We start from the raw sequence: 21227 nt of genomic DNA, 5'->3' as shown, positions 1-21227 counted from the left end.
GGTGATGTCTCTGCTTTTTAAGATGCTGTCTAGGTTTGCCATTGCCTTTCTCCCAAGGAGCAGGCATCTTTTAATTTTGTGACTGCTGTCACCATCTGCAGTGATCATGGAGCCCAAGAAAGTAAAATCTCTCACTGCCTCCATTTCTTCCCCTTCTGTTTGCCAGGAGGTGATGGGCCCAGTGGCCATGATCTTCGTTTTTTTTGATACTGAGCTTCAGACCATATTTTGCGCTCGCCTCTTTCACCCTCAATAAAAGGTTCTTTAATTCCTCCTCACTTTCTGCCATCAAGGTTGTGTCATCTGCATATCTGCATAGCACTCTCCTCTCCTGCAAATTCCAGCCATTCAGAAGCATACTGCCTCCAGCATGGAGGCAGAACATAGCCATTGTGGCTAGTAACTATTGGCAGCCTTGTCTTCAGCGGGTTTGTCTAATCCTCTTTCAGAGCCATCCAAATTGGTGGCCATGACTGCCTCCTGCAGGAATAAATTCCATAGTTTTAATTCTTCACTGACTGAAGAAGTACTTTCTTCAGCCTCTCTTGAATCCTCCAACATTCAGCTTCATTTGAAGCCCACAAGTTGTAGAGTTATTCGAGGGCGGTTTATTTTATTTTTTTGCATGGAATTGTGTGGCAAGAAAGGGTTTTGCATATCAAGCTGTACATTTGAATCATCCAGAATCCCAATATGCTGCAGTTCTGCCAGTGATGGATAGGGATTTTCTCAGCAGCTTGAGAACAAAGGTGAGTGAAGTTATTCTTGTTAACTATTCCTCTCATATTTCTCAGACTGCTACTTCTGAAATCAGCAACTTAAAAAACAACAACACAGCCGTATGATGTGCTGCGACGCTCTTCCACAGAGACTTGATTAAACCTAAAGTTGCTCAGAAAGTGTTCCGCTGTGCAAATGCTTCTGTAATTTTCATTTACTCCTGTACGCGACTTTGCATATATTTGCCTGGTCAGAGATGTCGAGTTTATAGAACAAAGGCAGTCTCAGAAGGGATCCTAAAAGTGTTGCTACAGGCATGTTACATTTCTACCAATAATTCATTTCTCCACAAATATAACACAAGGGGAACCTGTGCCAAAGTTGTAGGGTGGAGTCCTCCTGTTCAGGGTCCCAGCTAGCTGCACCCTCTCCCAGGATACTCCATTCCATTTCCCTCCCCTGGTTTTTCTTTCCCTCCCAAAGCAGTTCTCCAGCTTCTCAGGAGAGTGTCCTTCCCGTCTCTTGCTAGCTGCTTGCTTCCATTTAAATGTCAGAGGGATAATGTATGGAGATGTCTGGGGTATTGCAGATGGGACTGGCAAGGGGGGCAAAGAGAGGAATGTTTTACCTAGAGGAAATACTTGGCTTGAACAATGGGTGGAAGCACTCCTTTTCTGGAGGGCGGATATACTGCAACATTTTGACGAAGGCTTCACTTGTTATGGGCTAATCTCAAAGGTTTGTGCATGCATGAGTCATCCCATTTACTGGAGCCTACTGGAGTTGTGCTTTGCTTGATAGGTAAAAAGGGTGTGATGGCCTGGGATTCCGATTCAGAGGATGAACCAGAGGAATCCCAGCCTGCACTGGAGTCCCCGCCTCCAGGGCCGGCTGAACTGGGGCAAGGCCTAGATGCTGAAGAGCCTGCACCTGTGACAGAGCTTCAGGAGCTGGCCCCAGGTGAAGCCCTTCTGGCCCCAGAGGGGCTTGACGACTCAGTGGCCACAGGTGAGCCTCCTCTAGGGCCCAGTAACCCTTCGGCCTCTCCTGATCTGCAGAGGCTTAGGGCAGAGAGGCGAAGGGAACTGGTTGCCCCCAGGAGGAGTGCTCGCCTTAAGGCCAGAGGAGGCGGGGCTCCTGGGGGCCGGGACCGCCCCCGGCCTTAGAAGAGGATAAAAGCCCAGTCAGCCTGGCCCCAGGTTGCGGGAGCAATGTCGTTGTTGGCTTCGGACCTTCCTGTGTTCCTGATCCCTGCTCGGCCTGTTCCTGACTATGCAGTGTTCCTGATCCCTGCTCGGCCTCCTGTTCCTGACTATCCGGTGCTCCTGTTCCCTGCTCAGCCTCCTGTTCCAGCGTTCCTGTTCCCCGCCCGGCTCTCCGCCTTGGACCTCGCCCCTCTTCGTGTGGACTCTGCTTACACCCACGGTACCTACCCCCGGGACCAGCACAGTTTGCTCCCGCCACACCCGCACTCCCCCTTCGTTGGGGTGCGTTCGGGAAGAGCCAGAGGCCATGGCTGACCAGGTGGCTGCGCTGGAGGCTTTGGCCCAGGAGAACCAGGCCTTGACCCACACCGTGCAGCAGCTCAGCGACGCGGTGACGGCTCTTCAGCAGCGCTTGGAAGCCCCACCGGCTCCTGGCAAGTACCCAGCGGCTTTGCCCGAGAAATTTGATGGGGCCCCGGCCAGCTTTCCCATGTTCCTCGCCCAAGCCAAGCTGTATATTCAGGGGCGAGCCCGGAACTTCCCTGACGACCGCACCAAGGTGCACTTTTTGATTAGTTTGTTAAAGGACCAGGCGGCCAAGTGGGCGTTGCCGCTACTCAGGCAAGACTCCCCCTTGCTGGCAGACTATACGGGGTTTTGCAATCTCCTGGAGGCCGCGTTCGGCAACCCCCTGAAAGGGAGTCAAGCCAACCGGGCGATTCGGCGGTTGGAACAGGGCAAGTCCACGGTAGCCGCATATACCACGGAGTTTCGGCTGTTGGCACAGGATTTGACCTGGAACGACTCGGCACTGCGGGACCAGTATCTCGAAGGGCTTTCGGACGAGATACTGGACCAGCTGGCCACGATGGAACACCCCACCACGCTAGACACTCTCATTCAACGGAGTCTACAGATAGACGACCGGCTGGAGGATCGTCGCCAGGCCCGGGGCCGACGACACCTCTAGTTCTCGGCACCAGTTTCTTCCGGCAGCCCCTCGGTCACAACTAAGTTATCGGAGGAGCCTATGCGGCTCGGGGCAGTGCGGCCACGCCTTTCCCCCGTAGAGAAGGAGCGGCGTCGGGAGGGGAATCTATGTCTCTACTGTGGCGGAAGTGGACACTACGCTCGGTCCTGCCCTGAGAAACGCCGGCCGCAGGGAAACCGCCAACCCCCAGTAGCTGATGGCCCTAGCTACCGGGGGTCCCAAACAGCGCAGAATGGGCCCGCACCAATAGACTTGCAACATCTTATGGTTCCGGTACGTTTATACCCTCCAGGTGGGCCCTGGATTCTTACCCATGCTTTGGTGGATTCAGGAGCAACCCGTTCTTATATGGACGCTGCTTTTGCTGCCCATCATCAGGTGCCACTTCGGAACAAGCCAGAACCGGTCCAGGTGGAAGCAATTGACGGACGGCTTCTACGTTTGGGAGCCGTTACTCAGGAGACCCAGCCCCTGGTCCTGTGTCTCCAGCAGCACCGGGAGTTGCGAACTTTGGACATTGCCTCTATGCCCCGGTTCCCCCTCGTGCTCGGGATGGACTGGTTGGAAGCTCACAACGTTCAGATTGACTGGGTCAAACAGACTGTGCACTTCCCAGACCCATGTTCCCATGCTCAATCCGAGACGCTGGCGGCCGCGCCCACGGAGCAGGCAGCACCCACGCTCCCAGCCGTGTACCAGGACTACCAGGACGTGTTTGAGGAACGGGGGGCGGACCAGCTGCCGCCGCATCGGCCTTTTGACTGCGGCATAGACCTCCAACCCGGAGCGCCTTTACCAGTGAGTCGCTTATATTCTCTAACAGAGCCAGAGCGCGAGGCTTTGCAGGACTTCTTGCGCAAGAACCTGGAGCGTGGGTTCATTAGGCCTTCCACCTCGCCTACCGCGGCACCAGTGCTCTTTGTTAAGAAGAAATGTGGGGAACTCCGCCCTTGCCATGATTACCGAGCCCTGAACAAAATTACCATCCCAGACCAGTACCCCTTGCCCCTTATTTCGGAGTTGCTGGAGCGGGTGCAAGGGGCACAGGTGTTCACCAAGCTGGACCTCCGGGGGGCCTACAACTTGATTCGGATCCGAGCCGGGGATGAGTGGAAGACAGCGTTTGGGACCCGGTACGGGCAGTTCAAATACTTGGTTATGCCCTTCGGTTTGTGCAACGCGCCTGCTGTGTTCCAACGCTACATCAACCACGTGTTCCAGGATTTGTTAGACAAGTACGTGGTGGTGTACTTGGACGACATACTGGTTTACTCCCGTGACCCGGCTCGCCATGAGGGACATGTCCGGACCGTGCTGCAGCGCTTGCGTGAGCACCGTTTGTACGCAAAGCTCAGCAAGTGCGAGTTCCATCAGCGGACTGTGGACTTCCTTGGTCACCGGCTCTCTCCAGATGGGGTGCAGATGGACCCTGGGAAGGTGGCAGCGGTTCGAGAATGGGCGGCACCCCGGAACCGCAAGGACCTACAGCGTTTCCTGGGGTTCGCCAACTACTACCGGACCTTCATCGCAGATTATGCTCATCGCACCACCCCATTGACCCGGCTACTGCGCCCAAAGACGCCGTTTTCCTGGGACAAGGAGGCAGAGGAGGCGTTTCAGGGGTTGAAGGCCTGTTTCCAGAGGGCGCCGATCTTACAACATCCTGACCCCTCTCGACCCTTTGTGGTGGAGACTGACGCCTCCAGTACGGCTCTCGGTGCCGTCTTGTCTCAACAGAATGGACCTGAAGCGCCACTCTTACCCTGTGCCTTCTATTCCCGCCAGCTCCTACCAGCGGAGCGTAACTATACTGTGTGGGAGCGGGAACTACTGGCCATCAAGGTGGCCTTTGAGGTCTGGCGCCACCATCTTGAGGGGGCACGACATCCGGTGGAGGTGAGAACCGACCACCGGAACCTGGAGTACCTTCAGACCACCCGCAAGCTGAACCAAAGACAGATCCGGTGGGCGTTGTTCTTTTCCCGGTTCCAGTTCCGGATACGCTACATTCCTAGCTCTCAGAACCAGAAGGCGGATGCCCTGTCCCGGAAACCTGAAGACAACGCAGACACGGTACAGCAAGCAGAACCCACCACGATCCTACCTCCAGCTGCATTCCTGGCCACCCAGGAGGCGGAGCCACTGCAGGCTCGGGTGCGGGAACAGCAGCGGATCGACGCTTGGGCCCAGGAACGACTCCGGGAGCTGGCTGAAGGGTCCAGCCCACAGTATCCGGGGCTGGTCCCGCATCAGGGCCTTCTGCTGCACCACGGCCGTCTGTACATCCCGCCAGGGCCACTGCGGCTGGAGGTTCTCCGGATGGCCCATGATGCCCCAGCAGCGGGGCACTTTGGACGGTATCGGACCACCCATCTGGTCAGTCGTGAGTTTTGGTGGCCCCGCCTGAAGGCTGACGTGGCTCGCTACGTTGCTGGTTGTGAAGTCTGCCGGCGCGCCAAGGGCCCTACTGGGCGACCCCCCGGCCTACTTCAGCCATGGCCAGTTCCACCGCGCCCTTGGCACACGGTTTCATTGGACTTTGTAGTGGACTTACCCCCGTCTTGTGGCTGTACCTGCCTTCTAGTTTTCTCCGACCATTTCACCAAGATGGTGCACTGCACCCCCTGCCCATCTGTACCCACAGCCAAGGAAACTGCTCAGCTGTACCTTCAGCATGTCTTCCGCCTGCATGGCCTACCTGAGCGCGTGGTGTCCGACCGGGGCGTTCAGTTCACATCCCGGTTCTGGCGAGCATTGCACCAGACCCTCGGGACAGAGGTCTGCCTCTCGTCAGCCTACCACCCACAGACCGATGGCCAGACGGAACGGGCGAACGCAGTGCTGGAGCAGTACCTCCGGTGTTACTGCAGCTACCAGCAGGATGACTGGGTCGACCACCTGGCATTGGCGGAGTTCGCCTACAACAACGCGGTGAATGCGTCCACCCAGCAGACCCCGTTCCAGGCCAGTTACGGTTACCATCCACGGCTGTTTCCAGATGTGCTGCCGGCATCCGCGGTCCCGGCGGTGACGGAGTGGCTTCAAGAGCTCCAGTCCCAGCAACAGCTTTTGGTGGAGCAACTGCACCAGGCCAAGGAAGCGTACAAAGCCCAGGCTGACCGCCACCGCCAGGTGGGGCCGGAGCTTCGCGTCGGTGACCTGGTTTGGCTCTCCACTCGCCACCTCCACCCCTCTCGACCTTCGCGGAAGTTGGACGCCCGCTTCACCGGCCCGTTCCCTATCGTGGACCAAGTCTCTCCTGTGGCATTCCGCCTCCGGTTACCCGCAACCCTGAAGGTTCACCCGGTCTTCCACAGGTCCGGTGGCCCCACCCGACGAGTTCCACCCGAACCGTCCCCGACCGCAGCCAGTGTTGGTTCAGGGAGAGCCTGAGTACGAGGTGGAACGCATCCTGGACTCCCGATACCGCAGGGGAAAGCTGCAGTATCTCATTGACTGGAAGGGGTACAGACCGGAGGACCGTTCCTGGGAACCAGCGGCCAATGTCCACGCACCTGCCTGCCTCCGAGAGTTCCATGCGACGTACCCCGGCAAGCCGGGTCCGGACCCTCGGTTGAGGGGGGGGGCCTGGGAGGGGGGATGGTGTGATGGCCTGGGATTCCGATTCAGAGGATGAACCAGAGGAATCCCAGCCTGCACTGGAGTCCCCGCCTCCAGGGCCGGCTGAACTGGGGCAAGGCCTAGATGCTGAAGAGCCTGCACCTGTGACAGAGCTTCAGGAGCTGGCCCCAGGTGAAGCCCTTCTGGCCCCAGAGGGGCTTGACGACTCAGTGGCCACAGGTGAGCCTCCTCCAGGGCCCAGTAACCCTTCGGCCTCTCCTGATCTGCAGAGGCTTAGGGCAGAGAGGCGAAGGGAACTGGTTGCCCCCAGGAGGAGTGCTCGCCTTAAGGCCAGAGGAGGCGGGGCTCCTGGGGGCCGGGACCGCCCCCGGCCTTAGAAGAGGATAAAAGCCCAGTCAGCCTGGCCCCAGGTTGCGGGAGCAACGTCGTTGTTGGCTTCGGACCTTCCTGTGTTCCTGATCCCTGCTCGGCCTCCTGTTCCTGACTATGCGGTGTTCCTGATCCCTGCTCGGCCTCCTGTTCCTGACTATCCGGTGCTCCTGTTCCCTGCTCAGCCTCCTGTTCCAGCGTTCCTGTTCCCCGCCCGGCTCTCTGCCTTGGACCTCGCCCCTCTTCGTGTGGACTCTGCTTACACCCACGGTACCTACCCCCGGGACCAGCACAAAGGTAAAGGACCCCTGGACGGTTAAGTCCAGTCAAAGGTGACTATGGGGTTGCGGCACTCATCTCGCTTTCAGGCCAAGGGAGCCAGTGTTTGTCCACAGAGAGCTTTCTGAGTCATTTGGCCAGCATGACTAAACCGCTTCTGGCACAACGGGACACCGTGACTGAAGCCAGAGCGCACAGAAACGCTGTTTACCTTCCTGACGCAGCAGTACCTATTTATCTGCTTGCACTTATTCGGAATGTGTTATTTCGAACTGCTAGGTTGGCAGGAGCTGGGACAGAGCAACAAGAGCTCACTCTGTCACTGGGATTCGAACTGCTGACCTTCCAATCAGCAAGCCCAAGAAGCTCGGTGGTTTAGACCACAGCGCCACCCTCTGTGTGGTGGCATCACACTGCCCCCGGTTGCTGTCTCACAGGAGCATATGATCACTAAGGATCAATTATTTGCCATGTTCATTTGTTTGAAAGAAAGGCAATGTAGTTTGCTGTAGTGAAGGTAAAGTTATCAATGGAATAGGATCCATTTACTCACTAAGAGTAGGAGAAGAAGAAATAACTTTTAAGACAGAGGGGGAAAGATCCAATTTTAGGATTAATCATACAGTGGAGCAAATGAGCAAAGCAAGTTACAGAGTTCTCCACAGTGGGTGTTCAAGCAACCAAACCAAAGCTGGATTAGATGTATTATCATAAATTCTGCCTCATGGCAGATGACCTTTAAAGATCATTTGAAGGTCTGGAGATCTATACTTCTAGGAAGATAATGCAGATCCATAATACAACAGAGAACTCATTACACAAGTCTCAGTCTTCTGACTCCCAGTTATTTAAATTCATTCTGTGCCACCTCTAGTCTGTATTAATCCAGAGTCAACTGCACCCCAGAGCACATCTATTTATGCAATTATACTGCTGCTCAAAAGTAACAGTACATTTCCAAGCACAATTCAAAGTGTTGGTGCTGCCCTTTAAAGCCCAATGGCCTCAGCACAGTATACCTGAAGGAGTGTCTCCACCCCCATCGTTCTGCCCAGACACTGAGATTCAGCTCTGAGGGCCTTCTGATGGTTCCCTCACTGCGAGAAGTGAAGCTATAGGGAACCAGGCAGAGGGCCTTCTCGGTAGTGGTGCCCGCCCTGTGAAACACCCTCCCGTCAGATGTCAAGGAAATAAACAACTATCTGACTTTTAGAAGACATCTGAAGGTTGCCCTGTTTAGAGAAGTTTTTTATGTTTGATGTTTTGTTGTATTTTTAATATTTTGTTGGAAGCCACCCAGAGTGGCTGGAGAAACCCAGCCAGATGGGTGTGGTATTATTATTATTATTATTATTATTATTATTATTATTATTACTACTACTACAGAGCTTGTTTTCAACAATAACACAAATTCACTGAGGGAAATGCACAGCCATCAAATATTGTTGTTGCCTAGGTTGTAACTAGGACAAACATTTCATTTGTGCTTGAGCTGCCTTCTCTTAAACCAGCGATGGGGAACCTCCTGCCAGGCCAATTTTGCCCAGCAGTCAATCGTCTGATGCCACTGGTGAAGTTTAGTCCTGCTGGCTGCTGTTTCACCAGTGTGATCCCTGTGGGGAATGTACATGCAAGCCTCACTATCCAAACACAATGCCTTCTCTGGAAATAGTTTGTTAGGCGAGTGTTTGTATAACGAGTCCATGATTTCTATTGATTCCTATGCGGATTTTTCTAATACGTTCCTGAGCATTGAATTTTGACTCCACAAATCCTCACCCTGTCTTAAACTGAGAAGCACACTTCTAAAACATTCCTATATATAGGACATATTCATTTTGTAAGTCTTATTTTGGTCCTCTATCCAGCTCATGGGGGGGGGGGGTTGTCTTCCAATATCTTCATTATACAGATCTATTCAGATTGGTGGTTTTCCAAACGTCTTTCCTCTATCCCGCCCCACTTTGGCAGCTTCAAGTTGTCACACATATCCTCCCTCAGACTCAGAGCTCAAAGTATGTCATTTGCCATACCTTAAAAAACTTCTTCAGAATAAATACATTTCACAAAATGTGTGTGAGCTGATGGGGACTGGCCAAGCTCTTGTAGGACTGACCAGGCTGACTCAATACTTTTCCTTTTTTACCTTTTTAATGAATGGGGATCATATGCTTTCAACTGAGATGGAAAAAACCCTCACAATTGTTTTCATCTTAGGGGAAAACAAGAAAGAAAGAGAAGATGATTCTTTTGTACTGTCAAAACAATGCTGATTATTCCACAAACCGTTTTTGTTGTTTAGTCGTTTAGTCGTGTCCGACTCTTCGTGACCCCATGGACCAGAGCACGCCAGGCACTTCTGCCTTCCACTTGGTTAAACTCATGCTGGTAGCTTCGAGAACACTGTCCAACCATCTCGTCCTCTGTCGTCCCCTTCTCCTTGTGCCCTCCATCTTTCCCAACATCAGGGTCTTTTCCAGGGAGTCTTCTCATGAGGTGGCCAAAGTATTTTGCAAAATGTGATTGTGAAATGCTTGCACTTGAAACCATTAATACTACTTGGAAACTTTATCCTTCTGCATTACTTAGAAATTCTTATCACATTCATCATCTTCTATCCTGACTACGGGGAAATGAGATTGACAGCAGGTTGCCCAGTACTGTCTAGGCCCAAGAGTTCTGGTGTTTTTTTAAAAAAAAAAATACTCACAGCCAGCCAAGTTATTTTGGCACCTGAGGCAGAGAATCCCTCAAGCACCTCTCCCCCACCCCAGCAGTAAAAAACAAACACAATGCTAATACTGCTAATGCTACTAACTGCAGTAACAAACAATTTTGTGCCCTTTCATGACACCTGGAGCCAGCTGCCTGAGGTGGCCACCTCACTCTTCCAAAAGGTAGGGCCAGCCCTCCTGAGGACTAACATCTTAAAAAAGCAGGTTCTAATTTAGGGTATTGTTGACGTTTTCCGAATCTTTCCTAATCGATTCAGACCTGTAGCATGATAGTCAGTTCTATAAAGCACATTGTTTCTACCTAACATATCCCACATACCCTATCCAAGAAAAGGAAAAAGATAAGAGGCAGTAGAAACCAACCCTGTGCACATACTGTTTGTGGAGCTTTCAAGGACTCGGTTGCTTCATAAGCGTATTTTGCACCTCAATGTAAGGTTTTCACACTATTCTTAAGCCCCATCTTCACTATGCGCTGAAAGCACTATCATGCCACTTTAAACAGCCATGGGTTCCCCCAATGAATCCTGGGAACAGTTAAGGGTGTTGAGAGTTGTCAGGAAATCCCTGTTCCGCTCGCAGAGCTACAATTCCCCTAGTTACTTGACTCAGAAAATTGTAGCTCAGTGAAGCTGCCCCCTCATTTCCCTGCTGCATGTTGTATAGGACAGACAGCCTATCAACAGACAACCTTGCAATAAGCAACCTGACTAATGCAGAACCTGAAATTTTATTTTACCAGAAGTAATAGTGCCATCTACAGGGTACTTTTGGCATAATCCTTTGCAGCCAAGCTGTGGTTAGCGCAGACATAGCTTGTGTGCCAGAGGAGGTCAAAGCCCTCAAGCAACTCTTTATGTTTTGATTCCAATGAGTCTAACCTGCAGCAAGACTGACTGGAGGCCGGGATCATAGTAACAAGCAGGCTCATCGAGAAGTGGGTACAGAGAGTACTGCTGTATCAGGGCCAGCGAGGAGTTCAGGCTTTTGTTTTTAAAGTATTTAGTCTGCCTTGCAGGACTTGAGAGTTATGAAACAAGAGGTGTAGGCACCGTTTACATCAGCTGCTTTGTGAGAAATGAGCCTGCTCCCCCTTGTAAGTGTTTTTTAAACCCACGACTGCGATCGACGAAATTACAGTGGTACCTTGGGTTACATACGCTTCAGGTTACAGACTCTGTTAACCCAGAAATAGTGCTTCAGGTCAAGCACTTTGCTTCACGATGAGAACAGAAATTGTGCCCCGGTGGCGCGGCAGCAGCAGGAGGCCCCATTAGCTAAAGTGGTGCTTCAGGTTAAGAACAGTTTCAGGTTAAGAACGGACCTCCAAAACGAATTAAGTACTTAACCCGCAGTACCACTGTATAGAGAATTTTAGGAGCACCCACCACCATGTCTTTGTGATTTCTTGCTGGTTACTGGGCAATTCATATCTGCTGGTTCGGGTAGGTTGTTCATTTGGTCAGTGTCATTTGGCTCTGTGCCTCTTTCTTGAGGTGTAAAATTTTCCACTAGAGTCAGAAGTAGCCCATTTGTTATCGTTAGAAATTTTTTCATGCTGGAGAGGTCCGTGCATATCAAGTGGAACTGGTCCTGAAAATAGCTGTCTCTGTTTGAGTACATTTGGAAGTAACCTGTTGACTTTGAAAGTTTTTTTCCAAGCTCAGAAGGTGGCCTCTGGGTCATTATATCAGTTATACAGTGGTACCTCGGGTTAAGTACTTACTTTGTTCCGGAGGTCTGTTCTTAACCTGAAACTGTTCTTAACCTGAAGCACCACTTTAGCTAATGGGGCCTCCCGCCGCCGCTGGAACACGATATCTGTTCTCATCCTGAAGCAAAGTTCTTAACCCAAGGTAATATTTCTGGGTTAGCGGAGTATGTAACCTGAAGCATACGTAACCCGAGGTACCACTGTATTTGCCTTATAGGATTTCTCAGCTCAGGCCAGTTCTTGAGGCAGGCTGTTGGGTAATTAATATTTCCACCCCCATGTCCTTTTCATTGTGCATTTGCAACGGTTTGTGCTCACGATGGTATCAGGGCAGTTACATGCAATCCTGCTTTCAATGTTGGAATTCGTGGCCACAGGAGGTGATGATGATCATCAACTTGGAGGGCTTTAAGAGAGGATTAGACAGGTCCATGGAGGCTCTGGCTGCCAATGGCTACCAGCCACAGTGACTATGTTCTTCCTCCACTGTTGGAGGCTGTATGCCTTTGAATATCAGTCGCTGGGTATCACAAGTGAGGAGAGTACAGTCTCACTCAGGTCCAGCTTTCATGCTTTCCATAGCCCCCTGTGAGAACAGAGTGCTGGATTAGATAGACCTTTGGCCTGATCTAACAGTGCTTTTCTTAAAGGTAAAGGGACCCCTGACCATTAGGTCCAGTCGTGACCGACTCTGGGGTTGCGGTGCTCATCTCGCTTTATTGGCCGAGGGAGCTGGTGTCCAGCTTCCGGGTCATGTGGCCAGCATGACTAAGCCGCTTCTGGCTAACCAGAGTAGCACACAGAAACGCCGTTTACCTTCCCACCGGAGCGGTACCTATTTATCTACTTGCACTTTGACGTGCTTTCAAACTGCCAGGTTGGCAGGAACAGGGACTGAGCAACGGGAGCTCACCCTGTCACGGGGATTCGAACCACCGACCTTCTGATCAGCAAGCCGTAGGCTCTGTGGTTTTACCCACAGCGCCACCTGTGTCCCGTGTGCTTTTCTTATGTTCTTATAAATACAGTGGTACCTTGGGTTACATACACTTCAGGTTACATATGCTTCAGGTTACAGACTCCGCTAACCCAGAAATAGTGCTTCAGGTTAAGAACTTTGTTTCAGGATGAGAGCAGAAATTGGGCTCTGGCGGTGCAGCAGCAGCAGCAGCAGGAGGCCCCATTAGCTAAAGTGGTGCTTCAGGTTAAGAACAGTTTCAGGTTAAGTACGGACCTCTAGAATGAATTAAGTACTTAACCTGAGGTACCACTGTATATGGAATTAGGCAGATGCATGGCTAATACATCTATTCAGGCCTATTTGCAATGACATCTAGAATCTCCATGTTGGTCCGATCCATCAAGACAACCCCTATACTTTAGTGCAAGCATTTTTACCCTGCCCTTCAGTCAAAAAGATTTCCAGAGCAGCTTACAAAATGTCAGTAAATACAAGGCACTTTCCAACGGCATGTTCTGCAGTCATTTCCTTTACTGAAGAAAAAAAGGAATTGAGGGGTAAAGAAAAAAACAAGCAAACACAGGCACCACTTTTTAGAAGTCACTTTCCAGTACTTAGTTTATTCTTTCCCCGTAATCCCAATTCATTACCTGTCTTGAAACATCATTAATCTGCCAGATGGATATGACACCTGGCATCTTGCCTAGTGTATTTTTTTTTAACTTGCACATAATAAACAAATAAAGCAAATATGATGGTTCCTCTTTGAATCCTCATTTTCTTTTCTTGTGCTGCCAGCATCGTTTTGACCAGGAGGTGGCAGTAGGGCTACTAATTGCACCAATATTACTGCATTTCCAGCCTCCCTGCCAAACATGCAAGCACACGCACACTTAAAATGTCATCCACACAACATATGGCTGTCAGGTTTATTTTGTGTGATGTACAAGCAAGACAAAGAGCCGAAAAAAGAGCTGCAAAGCACAAGGGAAGAAAACAAACCATCTTCAAAGAAGGCCGCTGGTTTTCAGAATTCCACCCCATCCTTACCACTGTAGCTGTTTTTAGAATGTTTTTAACTGTTTGAGAATGCTTCTTAATATTGTTCGCTGTTGATGTGTCTGCTGCCCTGGGCACTGTTGGAAGGAAGGACCGGATATAAATTCAAAATAATAATAATAATAACGGTGTTATTTGAACTGCAGCTCTTGCTGTGCCATGGATTACTTCCATGTAGTATTTAAGTCAAAAGGAACAAAATTATAACGTTCTCTTTGAAGCACCCTAAACCATCTTTCATCCCAACCACACTACATTTCTGACGTGATTATACCATGGGCAGCCAACTTGTACCTTCCAGATATTGTGGGCCAGAACTTCCACGAGCCCAAGCCAGGATGAGTTGTAGTTCATAACATGGAGGACACTGACCAGACTGGCTGAACCAAGAGAGGCAGAACTTGAGGCCTGGAGCCAGGTCCCATATATTCTGATCCATATATCCTTCATCAGCACTGCTTCACATCCTCCTTGTGTGTTTTTGCCTGACTGGAATGTGCCCTTGAACTGCAATCATGCTTCTTGCTTGTCTGGGTAGGGTGTGTGAGAGTGAAGAACATAGCCTACTGCACAATAGGTAAAATTCACATATATATTTTTTGCTCCACACACTTGTGCCTATGACATACTCTCCAACATGTCCAGGCCAAAAACTGGGACCGTGTTTCTCCCAGGTCATGCTCCTGGGGCAAGTCATGAGACAACAGCCCCCCAAAAGCACTTTTTCCAGCGTGAGAACACAGCACGAGTCCACAATGTCCAAAATGGCGGCAGTGCTCTCACATGGGGGGCAGGGATATGATTCAGTTTTCCTGGGACAGTTGAGGGATATGCCCTGACCTCGCTCCCCACTGTCATGTGGCCCTCAGAAGGTTGTCCAGAAAAGAATGTGGCCCTCAGAATGAAAACGTTCCCCATTCCATTAAGATTCCATACCCTCCAACATTTCTCCAACGAAAACAGAGCCGTCCGATTGAATAAGAATAAGAATACCCTGTCCATCTCACTGGGTTGCCCCAGCCACTCTGGACAGCTTCCAACATATATAAAAACATAATAAAACAATAAACATCAAAAAAGCTTCCCTATACAGGGTTGCCTTCAGATGTCTTCTAAAGTATAAATTACTTATCTCCGTGGCTTGGGGGGGGATCACATAACTCCATACCCTACAACATTTCTCTGATGAAAATAGGAATATCCTAAGGAAAAGCAGGACATTCCAGGATCAAATCAGAAACCAGGATGCCTTCTGTAAATCTGGGACTTTCTCTAGAAAATAGGGACACTTGGAAGGTCTGGCATTCATGTGAAATAAGGAAGCTGTGGCACAAAGATTGTGACCCTAGGATAATTAGCCATTGGGAGTCAGAATTATTAACATTTAGGTCTATAAGCAGGGCTTTTTTTTTCAGCCGGAACTGAGTTCCACCACCTCTTTGGTGCGTCCCAACACCTCAGCTTAGGGTTGTCCATCAAGAGAAGTGTGAGTTCCTGCACCTCTTTTTCTAGGGAAAAAAACCACTGGCTGTAAGCAACTCTGAGCCCCTGGGATAGATATAAATCAGATAAATAAAATCCAGACCAAACAAAACTGCTCTGGTGGTGTTGTGATAGAAAAGTGTCAGAGTTATTCTAAACAATTTAGAATCACAGATTTGGAAGGGAGTTGGAAGGATCATCTAGTCCAACTCCTTGCAGTGCAGGAATCTTTCACCCAACATGGGGCTCGAACTCACAACCTTGAGATTAAGAGTCTCATGCTCTACCAACTAAGCTATCCCTCAGGGCTCACTGTAGACTTGTGGCCACAGTTCTGAAAACAGCAATGACAGACTCTTCTTAGTCTACCACCAAAACAGTAGTTTCTCTTAATCCAGTCAGTCAGCAGGGGTAGACAATATGGTGCCCTACAGATGAATAACAGAACTGTAGAACTGGAAGAGAACCCAACGGTAATCTAATCAAACCCTGCTGCAATGCATGAGTCACAGCTAAAGGTGTTCTCCTTAGGAATGTGGTTGTTATGGGGTCTCTCACAACACGCTCCTCCACTTTGAAATTCCCTACTGCACAGCTGACATGACAACAGCTTTCCTGAACTATTCGTAGAGCAGAATTCAGTATTCAAGGCATGGGCGTGCTTGTTTGGAGACACAATCTTTTACGGTGTCCAAAAATGTAAACTCCTCAGCATTCCTAGAGATAACAGTTACACAATCAATATGAAGAGAACTGCAGTCAGACACTTTGACTCCACATACCGCTCTTGTAGTTTCTCAATATGGCTTTGGGGGCCATTGCATAAGTATCCTTGAGGAGGCTTCATTGCCAACATGGTCTGTTGAGAACATTAAGCCCATTTGACTCTGTGCCATCTTTCACACATAATCTCATATTCTCTTGAGCCTGCCCAACTCTCCTTTTATGACCTGTCCCTTGCTGTTGCAGCGTCAGGTTTCAAAGATTTCAGGTCTGTCAATATTTTCTTTGAATATCAGACCATCAGGTTTTCTACTTGGAGGAGGTCTGCAGCTCAGGGATAAGAGCATCTACATCAATTCCCAGCATCCCGACTCCCAAGGCAGGGCTGGGAGAGACCCTTGTCTGAAAGGACAAGGAGACTTGAAAGCATTTTCAGCTGAATGCCTTTACAAGCTCTTTTCCTACTCAATGCAGGATGTTCTCCAGCAGGGAGAGGGCTTGTGTGTACAGCCCTGTGACTCTCTTCACTGAACACCTGAAGAAGGCTTTTCAAAAGATATATGTGTTATGCTTGTTGTTTTAAAGTACTGGTTCCATGGCTGAAGGCAGTTCCTTCGCTGTTCTGGTTGAAATAATTATCTGTATATTCATATACAGTGGTACCTCAGGTTACAGACGCTTCAGGTTACAGACTCCGCTAACCCAGAAATAGTTCCTCGGGTTAAGAACTTTGCTTCAGGATGAGAACCGAAATCGCGTGGTGGTGGTGTGGCGGCAGTGGGAGGCCCCATTAGTTAAAGTGGTACCTCAGGTTAAGAACAGTTTCAGGTAAAGAACGGACCTCCAGAACGAATTAAGTTCTTAACCCAAGGTACCACTGTACCTAAGTGGAGACCCAAATGCATTCTGTTTGCTTGAGCCTTGTAGTGTTTTATTATCAATGTGAGCACATCGGCTGGTTCTCAAATTTTGTTTGTTCACAACACTTACAAGCCACTTTTGAATAAAGGAATGTTCAAAGCGTTGTGCAAAAAGGAATATAAAATAGCACTTGTTTTCCAGTGGCAGCACCGGGGGGGGGGAATTGGTGGAGGTGGGGGGGAGGCACAGAAGGGACAAAGTATATTTCTAGCTGGGCTAGTTGTCTCCCAAATTAAGATCGCTGAAACAAGGGGGGAGGGGCTGAGCTTTTGGTTTTGGAGAATGCATGCCCTTCCTGTCCTGCCCCCCCATTGGTGCCACCCAATATTGTAGCAGAATAAACATATATATATCATGTTCTAAAACACCAAGGCTTCTTTGCAAAGTATCGCTAATCTAAATTCTTTGCAATGTTGCAAGCTCATTTTGTGAGTCACTCTGAGAGAAAATAAGCAAGTCTCCATGGTGACTAACTCCTGCAGGATTGAGGCAACATGAGTAAAACCAGCTTTCCCTCCACTTCCAATCATTTTTTGCCTCCTGTTTTGACAAAGCTTAGTTCTGGAGAATTTCTCCACTTTCTCCATCCCTGTGGTTTGAATGTTTGGTGTAAATAATCTTACCCTTCCCTGCTATAACATCATTCTTCTTACTCAACATCTGCCATAAGCCACAATCAAGGATCTGCCTGATGAGCATTCATTTAAATGACAGGTCTCCAAGTAGGTTAAACTAACATAAGCTCTAGCAGACTCGCCCCATGCAAGAATTTCCATGGTGGAAAAAAACCAGGCTGTTGTCTTAAACTTTTCTCAGACAGAATTTCTACTGAAGAGGATGGGCTCCCTTGTGATCCAGCGTCACAACGTTACAAAGCTCCCTATAAACTTAACGGAGTATTAGTACAAGTGAAAACAAACCTTGTGTGACAGAAGACATCAATTCTGCAGCAACTTTCATTCCAAGGAAACCAAACCTAAGATGTGTACTGAGACCCCTAAAATCTCTCACAGCTGAGATGGCTTCTTGTTGTTTTGATGTGTGAGAAGGAGTTATTAATTGGAGAAAGCTTTCTCCAATGAGGTGCCACAGAAGGACAAAGCCAACAAAATCATCTGGCCCTTAGTGTGCACTGAAACTCTGAGATCGCAGCATCAGTAGGATGCCAGAAACGTAAGAATATTGTTTGTACAGTATATTTGAAGCCCATGGCATATATTTCACCTTAATTTGAATGGAATTTTATTAGCCTATCCATTTGGCTTCCATTGCCACAAGGCAGTTCAGCCATGTGCCACAATAAATGTGTGCTACAAGACTCTATTTTTTTTTAATTATCTTAGGATATTTTTCTCTGTACAGGTCTGGATTCTGTATGTGAAGCGGCTTCAGAATTCTGCATTTTCATTGAACACTTGCTTCCACTTCCAGATGGCGACAACATTCTGTTAGGTAAAGGTAAAGGGACCCCTGACCATTAGGTCCAGTCGTGACCGACTCTGGGGTTGCAGTGCTCATCTCGCTTTATTGGCCAAGGGAGCCGGCGTACAGCTTCTGGGTCATGTGGCCAGCATGACTAATCCGCTTCTGGCGAGCCAGAGCAGCGCATGGAAACACCGTTTACCTTCCCGCCGGAGCGGTACCTATTTATCTACTTGCACTTTGACATGCTTTTGAACTGCTAGGTGGGCAGGAGCAGGGACCGAGCAATGGGAGCTCACCCGGTCGCGGGGATTCGAACCGCCAACCTTCTGATCGACAAGTCCTAGGCTCTGTGGTTTAACCCACAGCGCCACCCACATCCCTCGTAACATTCTGTTACGGATGCACAATTAGATGCATGTAAGACAGGCCCATCGCATCAGTGCTTGTGTTTTCTCTGCCTTGTTTTAAAGTAAATTTATAGGACTTGGACTATTTCAAATGCACGCACAAAAAAATTAAAGAGATCGAATCTGTACCACAGATCTTGGCTTTCTCAAGGTTTCTGCCTTTGCAACACGTTATCTCAAATGGAAACTATTTCAGTTCTTGAATGTACAGCTCCCTCATCCCCACCTAGCAACACACACTTATTCTCCTTCATTCACACAATTTGGTCACATATGTGAATGTTTCGTCCATAAATGTATCTCAGCCAAGAAGATGAGATCAGTTCTGCTGCAAATGTATCTGTGGTAATTCATATCAGAGGGAGCGTGTGCACAAATTTCTATAGCTATAATACCGAAAGGGCCTCTCATTTCTGGACATGCTATTCCAATTTGCAGTAACTGAAGACAAGCTGAGGTCTCACTAAAATAAACTTCTTATTCTGCACCCTGAGAGTTTTGCAACAAATGTTCTACGAACTGTCAAAACAACTCTGGAAACACAGCAAGTGCTTTCATAAGACTCCTGTGATACAAATGTTTGACACAGTGATTCCTGTAATGATTGTGAAATTTTTGTTTAGTCTATTTTTATCCAGCCCTTTCTTTTCCCCTTTTTGGTTGAATTTCTTTTACTAAGATACTGGAAGAACTAGTTTATCCAAGCCCCTTTTTTCAAGGAGCTCACGAAAGCATTCAGGGTTCTTCCCTTCCATCTACAATTTTATTATAGAATGGATCGGGCTCTTTCTTATACATAAAAAATGCTTTTATTAAAACATTTATATGCAATGTGGATTTCTGGGTGACATGCAACGTATGATGAATACACTAAAATAGAAGCAGCTTTTTTAAAAAGCAGGTTTTAATTTAGAGTATAAGAGGTGGGTCTGGTGCAAAAGCGCACACACACACACACATACTGAAGAGTGTTAAAGAGCAGCTATTCCATCAGGTTGCAGCGAGGGTTAGAAGGGAAGCAGGAGAAGGCAAGCTAACAACTCTGCTGAGAAGTCAGCTCCAGCAGGCTTCTCCCTCTCTTTCACCTAGCAGTTTCCATTCTATCAGGCTACAGCTGCAAACTCTCTGTGGGCAGTTTGCAGGTGGGACATAAGGACATAAGTTGCTTGTCCCATCTGGAACTCATGGCTGTTGTGCTATAATCTCTTAGCCTTTTTAAAGAAAACATGTTAACATCTATTAAGTTGTGCATTCCCAGCTAATAGACAGATTTTTGGGGAGAATATCTTCTGTATGCTTAATATAATTAGGGTGCCCATGTGCCCTACTTTACAGAGGACAGAACTCTGTTTGAAGGTGTCTTCTCTTTGAAAGAGCTGCTGTCCAGTCTCAGACCACTTTTAAGATGAAGAACCTAAACATAGCAATAGCAGCCTGAAGGGACTTAAATTCCCCATCAATGGTTAGTACCTGAACAGCAAAGGAAACAGGCACCTGGTTAACTTTCCCCCTACAGGGCAATTACTGGTAATCTTATTTCTATTAATGTTATTGCAAATATTTCCAAACAAATGCATAAAAAGTAGCATGTGCAGACTGTAAATAAATCTGTATCCTGTTTTGGGTGAGGCATTTCCTCTTTTTCAACAAACCAAAAGTGGTGGCTTGGACAGCTTTCTGGAGTTATTTGATTTGTGCATGGGGCATCTCCCTGCCTTCCAGTTGTGGCATTGGTTGTATTAATCTCTGGTTGCTGGATATCATGGATGGATAGTATTGACTGGTGAAAAGGGACTTGTAGATCAGCATAATCAAAGTTTGTGCAGATGTGTGTCATGCATGCACCTAGAAGAAACTGCAGCAGGGTGTAACTTATTTCACCTTTGCAGGACAAGCTATGTCAGCCAAATCTCTCTAAACAACTTGTCTTCCAGCCTCATTCAATGCATGGTGATTTCGACATTAAATCCCATTGACTCACTACCAACTTGCAAGTTACCGAAAGTATTGCACAGGATTACTGCTTTCTAGGCCCATTCATTTAGAAGCAAGCCCCACTGAATTAAATGGGGCTTTCTCCCAGGAAAAAGCACACTGTATATTATTAAAACCTTGGGCCAATTATGCCAATGCATCTCCATCGAATCGAGGGATTGAGTTGTAGCTCCAAAGTATTGTCACTCCCGGATAATTAATACAGTCTGTGGATCTCAGTTGCCAGTTTGCAAAAGATTCCACCAAGCTTGTTGAGAGGTGAGCGAAGGCAGATGGGAAAGAATTTGAGATGATCACACAAGAACATAGGCATCTACAGAGTCTGACCTTTGGTCCATCTAGCTCAGTACAGTATTGTTTACGGCCCTTTCCCAGTCCTACCTAGAGATGCCGGTGAATGAACTAGGGACCTTCTGTGTGCAAAAGCTATACCACTGAGCTATGGCCCTTCCCATTAATGGTGGTGACCTGTTCACACATGTGATCAATCCCTTGGTGTTGCACTCTTGAAGGTTGAGGTCCTCCTCACTCCCCCAGGAATGCAATATGCCTCCATTCTGAGTAGGCATGTATGAGCTGTACTATAATGTACATGCCAATGTGAACTGGCACACATGCATGTGTGAGTAAACTCACGTGCAGCACAAGACTGCAAGCAG

The sequence above is a fragment of the Podarcis melisellensis genome, assembly GCF_964234715.1.
Source record: "Podarcis melisellensis genome assembly, chromosome: 4".
Classification (NCBI taxonomy): Eukaryota; Metazoa; Chordata; class Lepidosauria; order Squamata; family Lacertidae; genus Podarcis; species Podarcis melisellensis.
Note: the sequence above shows the minus strand (reverse complement) of the source record.